Source organism: Hyaena hyaena, unplaced genomic scaffold, assembly GCF_003009895.1.
Source record: "Hyaena hyaena isolate Hyena2069 unplaced genomic scaffold, ASM300989v1 scaffold_95, whole genome shotgun sequence".
NCBI lineage: Eukaryota > Metazoa > Chordata > Mammalia > Carnivora > Hyaenidae > Hyaena > Hyaena hyaena.
The window spans coordinates 1,022,862-1,028,815 of NW_024080727.1; the positions used below are offsets into that span (position 1 = coordinate 1,022,862).

The 5,954-nt window shown below is 45.6% G+C and overlaps 1 pseudogene; it reads left to right on the forward strand.

The window, feature by feature from the left end:
• The first annotated feature begins 4,329 nt into the window (after positions 1-4,329).
• LOC120233686 lies at positions 4,330-5,402 on the forward strand (annotated as a pseudogene).
• Positions 5,403-5,954: the final 552 nt, after the last annotated feature.

The window sequence follows — 5,954 nt, forward strand, 5'->3', positions numbered from 1 at the left end:
TGTCCAAATTATCTTTCTTTTTTTATTATTATTATTTTAAATTACTTTTCTTTTTAAAGCTGCATAACATTCCGTTGTTTGCAGAGACTACATTTTTGTTTATCCAGTCATCAGTCAATGACACTCGGGTTGCTTACATGCTTTGGCTCTTCTGAGTACTGTGGCTGTAAACACGGGTGTGTAAACATCTCTTCCTGACCCTGCCTTCAATTCTTTTGGGTATATGTCTGGAAATGGAATTGCTGGATCATATGGTAATTGTATTTTTTTAAGTCTTTACATTTTACTCATTTTGAGAGAGATTGGGTGGGGGGACGGAGAGAATCCCAAACAGGCTCTGAGCTGTCAGCACACAACTGGAAGCAGTGCTCAGTATCATGAACCTTGAGATCATGACCTAAGTTGATATCAAAAGTCAGATGCTTAACCAACTGAGTCACCCAAGAGCCCCGGCAGTCTTATTTTTAATGTTTCTGAGGAACAGTCATACTACAGTGGCACCATTTTACATTCCCACCAACAGTGCACAAGGGTTCCAATTTCTCCACATCCTCAATGACACTTGGTATTTTCTGCTTTGTTCGTTTGTTGGTTTTGTTGTTTTTTTTGTTTTGTTTTGTTTCTCGGCAGTAGCCATGCTAGTGGATATGTGGTGATATCTCATTGTAGTTCCGATTTACATCTCCCTGACGCTCAGTGATGCTGAGGACCTTTCCATGGACTTATTGCTCATTTGTATATTTTGTTTGGTGAAATATCTGTTCAAGTCCTTAGCATATTTTTTAAATTGGATTTTGGTGGTGGTGTTGAGTTGTGTCTATATGTGATTTTGATGAGAGGCAAGGTGAGAGATCACTGGATGAGAAAATGAGCCCTTTGTAGCACGTCCAGGGCCTTCTGCCCTGCTTTCCATTTCATTTTCTGCTGTTCCCAGCGAGAGTGCTTTGCTCTAGCTGGGCGTTTCCGTTGTCTGGTCTTCATTTAAACCATAACATGGACTTCTGCCGCAGACTTTTTCTTGTCTGCACCAGAACCACCCTCTTCCGTCTCCTATTGAGATAGTTCTGATGAGACTGTGGGTCACAGTCCCTCCCCGTCCTGGCTGCATCAATGGCACATGACCCAGGCATGCCTGATCATTGTGCTCCCAACACCTTGGTTTAAAGGCTGGTCCAAGGGGTGGACGTTCAATCCATGCCAGTCAGGGCACTATGTGGCTATTAGAGAAGTGTCTCTTTCTCCTTGGCATACCAAACTGGGATGATCTAAGCCTGGACAGCTTATAGCTTCTCTGCATGAAGAAAGAAAGGAGGACACAAAGTGTAAGATGAATCAAGACAAGGAGAGTGAAGAGAGAATGTGAGTAAGAGAGAATGATATTGTTGGAGTTCCTGGATCCAGCCGTACCTGAAACCAGCCCTCCCTGGATATTTCAAGTGTATAAGCTAATCGGTTCCCAGCCTAAGCTGGTTAGAGGGCAGTTTCTGTCACTGGCAACAAAAAGTTCTGATGACTACAGAGCCCCCTTCCCAGTTCTTTCTTCTGTTACACGTGTGGCCATCTACCTACATCAGCACCCAGATTACAATCACCCTCTTCTCTTTTCTGTCTGGGCAAAGGGTGCACCCTCCAGGGATCTCCAGCAGTCAAGAGGTAAGGAGACGGCTTTCTAGGTGTTCTGATTTTTCAACTCTCTGCCTGCCCTGTCCCTTGAGAACTTCTGTATCCTACACTTGCTGTCTGAACCGTGTGTAACAGGGTAAGTGCGAGAAAAACGATCCTTGTGGTGGCTGGTGTGAACTTGGGAGGGAGACGTCCAGCATCTCCACATTCCCTACCCGCACCTTGGGGCAGCCTCGGGCAGAGGCCCAGCCCCAGCGGAGGAAAGAGGAACAAGGAAGGAGGATGAGGAGGAACACATCCATCCTCCCACAGGGACTTATTGAGGGAGGGTGTGAAAAGGTGAGTAAGTGCGGAAAACATGAGCTGGTGTCTCCTAGTTGTGGGTTTCAAGTGTGTGGCTTTTCTTTTTGCAGCTGCGCTCTCCCCAGAGGGTTTCCCACCCCCAGGCCCAGGAAGGGGAAGCCACCCCCGGGTGTTGGAAGGGGCTGGGCCACTCCCATGGGGGACACTGGGCTTTATGGTTCAGTCCATTGGAAGGGGGCTGATGCATCCTCAGAACAGGGTGGAGGGTGGTGCCTTTGGTCAGAGGCTTTGGGGGACGGCCTGGCCACTGTGAGTGAGAGGAAGGAGATGGGTGCTGGAGTCTTGTTCAGCGGTGAGCCCAGCACCCGGAACAGCCCACCCCCAGGCAGCATTTCCTCCGGGCGGTAGGGGTGTGGGGAGACCTCCTTCCCATACTTATGTAGTTTGGGCTGGTACTGTGAGAATGTCTTCCGGTGTGACTTGCTCAAAGGCCTTTTTTTTTTTTTTTTTTTTTAAGTGTAAAACTTTTTATTTAGAAAACGAGATGTTTCTTGCACTTGCACACAGGTGTCATGGAGCAAGTTCTTAGGTGCAGCACGTTAATATGTCAGTGGATCACGTGGCACCTTGCACTCTTTGCTTTCCCAGTGTTGTTTTGATCACTTGCTGTGTACTTGGGCCATTAATTTAGGGATGTTCCTGTCCCAGTTTCCCCAGTCGTGCTGTGGAGTCCTGCTTCTGCTGCTCTGAATTGCCCGCAGCATCGAGAGCCCAGCTTGGGAGAAATGCTCAAAGGGCGTGAAGTTGGCAATAATAATAATAATAATAATAATAATCACTAATAACATCTAGGATGGGCTTTGTATAAGTTAGGGATCAGTTTAAGTCCTTTATAAGTATCATTTTGTCAAGACTTGATACTGAGAGAGATCCTAATTTTGTAATCTACATAGATGACACAGGCTGTTATTGACCCCTCCCACTCATCCTAAGCAGCTAGGGCTCCCCATTCCTTCTGAGAAGCATGCTGAGAATCTGGTGGGTTTATTCCCAATGTTGTTCATGCCAGTTGCACTTGTTATAATAAGGAAACAATCTAATTAAATATGGTGCAAACTAATGAGATACAAGGGTAATAAGAGTGAATTGTTGTCTTTATGATACGTAGATTAAATGCTTTGGAAACATTTGATAAAGGTGAGTCACCTTACAAACATTGCCGGCAAACTAGATGTGGGCAAGACTGCTATGCAAGGTCAGGAAAACGCCGTCGCAGTGACCCCGCCCTCAAACCACTTGCCTCACACGGGTTTGCAAGTTCTGGCTCTGCTTTGAAGAAACCAAGTTGAAAATCATAGATGCGCATTATAGATATGATTGATGCAAAAAGTCAAAAGCTGACGTGGAATTCCACCAAGCGCCTCATTGTCGTGGACTTGAACCTGCATCAAAGTGTAATTGCTAAGTGTGTTTTCAGTTAGAAGCTTTAAATTGTAAGAGCAATTTTATTTTATGATTCCCCACTTTAACTGTCTTTTTAAATTAGCCCACCTACGGTTGAAGAGGAGGGTTTGGCAACAGGTATGCGGGTGTGAAAGAGAGGTCATGTGTCTACTGTCTTTCTTAGGAAGGTTCCTGAGACATTCCCTGGTTTGCTTCCTGTCCCATTGTTGGGGCTGGATCTTTCCTTCACCCCCGCTCCTCTAGGTATGATGGGCAGTAGGTCACCTTCAGGCCCAGGTCACAGGAGAGTCCCTGTCCACTTCCACCTGTCCCTGTGACGATTCCAGCTAACCTTCACCCCTCCATTCTCCCCAGTCTCCGGCAGACAGCCCTCACCTGGCCCTATGAGCACATATCCAGACCTTTCTGTCTCTTGCTCTTGCGCCTCCTTTGAGACTTTGTCATGAGCTGGGAGAGGGAAACAGCCCTGAGGACACCAGTACGTGTCAGAGGGGAGAAAAGTCCACAGAAAACACTCAGCATTTGGACGAATGGATGAACAAAATGTGGTCTCTCCTTATAGTGGACTAGTATTCTGCCTTAAAAAGGAAAGGAATCCTAACAACTGCCATAGCATGAGGGAGCCCAGAGGACATTTTGCTGAGTGACACAAGCCAGTTGCAGAAGCACAAATCCTATATGATCCCACTCCCATTGGCACCCAGAGGAGGCACATTCACAGAGACAGAGGGTGGAATGGTGGTTGCTGGGGCCTGGACTGTGGGGAGGAAGGAACCGGGAGTTGGTGTCTAATGGTGCAGAGTTTCAGTTTGGGAAGATGAAAAATGTTTTGGGGATGGACAGTGGTAATGACTGTATGACAGTGTGAATGTATTTAATTCCACTGAGCCGTGCACTCAAAAATGGGTAAAATGGTGACAGGAGCCACTGCAGCCAAGTCTGGACCCAACACCACGCACCGCCGACATCTGCCTGCCCAAAGTACACTCCCGATTCCTTTTGGTTATAAGTCCAATATGGCAGCTCTCAAGGATCAGCTGATTCAGTCTTCTTAAGGAAGACCATATCCCCAGAATAAGATTACAGTTGTTGGGGTTGGTGCTGTTGGCATGGCTTGTGCCATCAGTATCTTAATGAAGGACTTGGCAGATGAACTTGCTCTTGTCGATGTCATTCATGGAAAACAAATTGAAGGGAGAGATGATGGATCTCCAGTATGGCAGCCTGTTCCTTAGAATGCCAAAAAATGTCTCTGGCAAAGACTATAATGTGACCGCAGACTCCAAGCGGGTTATTATCACAGCTGGGGCATGTCAGCAAAAGGGAGAGAGCCGTCTTAATTTGGTCCAGTGTAATGTGAGCATCTTTAAGGTCATCATTCCTAATATTGTAAAATAGCCCAAACTGCAAGTTGCTTGCTGTTTCCAATCCAGTGGATATCTTGACCTATGTGGCCTGGAAGATAAGTGGCTTTCCCAAAAACCGTGTTATTGGAAGTGATTGCAGTCTGGATTCAGCTCGGTTCCTTTACCTCATGGGAAAAAGGCTGAGAGTTCACGCATTAAGCTGTCATGGTGGGTGCTTGGGGAGCATGGAGACTCTAGTGTACCTGTATAGAGTGGAGTAAATGTTGCTGGTGTCTCCCTGAAGAGTCTGCACCTTGACTTAGGCACTGATGCAGATAAGGAAGGATGGAAAGAGGTTCACCAACAGGTGGTTCACAGTGCCTATGAGGTGATCAAACTGGCAGGCCCACTTCCTGGGCCATTGGACTATCTGTGGCAGATTTGACAGAAAGTATAATGAAGAACCTTAGGCAGGTGCATCCAATTTCCCCCATGACTAAGGGTCTGTATGGAAGAAAAGATGATGTCTTCCTTAGTGTTCCTTGCATCTTGGGACAGGATGGAATTTCAGATGTTGCGTAGGTGCCTCTGACTCCTGAGGAAGAGGCCCGTTTGAAGAAGAGTGCAATTACACTTTGGGGGATCCACAAAGAGCTGCATTTTTAAAGTCTTCTAATGTTGTACCACTTCACTGCCTAGACTACAACAGGATTTTAGTTGGAGGTTGTATATATATTGTCCTTATTATTGGATCTGTTACTCAAGTGGTAATATTAAAATGGCTTAGGAAAAACATCAGTTTCCTAAAGTTACAAATAGGAATGGTTCATAAAACCTTGCAGCCATATCCTGATGGTGGGTGGTACCGATTTTGTGTAGTCCCAAGTTGGTTACTGTAAAATAGTTCCCCACCTCAGAGGCTCAGCTGTGAGTATTCCATATGCTACAGTTGCTTTTCAAATAGATGTGTACTTCCTATGTGTTATATCACTTCTGATTCCTTCATCCAATATGCCTAGTCCAGCTTTTTTTTCTCTGGTCAATCACATCCTGGGATCCAATGTATAAATTCAGTGCTGCATGTGATGCATAACTGTTCTAAAGGATCTTATTCTGTGTACTATGTAAGTCAGAATAGAGTGTACATTGCCTTATAATATAAAAAGAAAGATCTACATATAAACAATGCAACCAACTATCTAAGTGTCATACCAACCA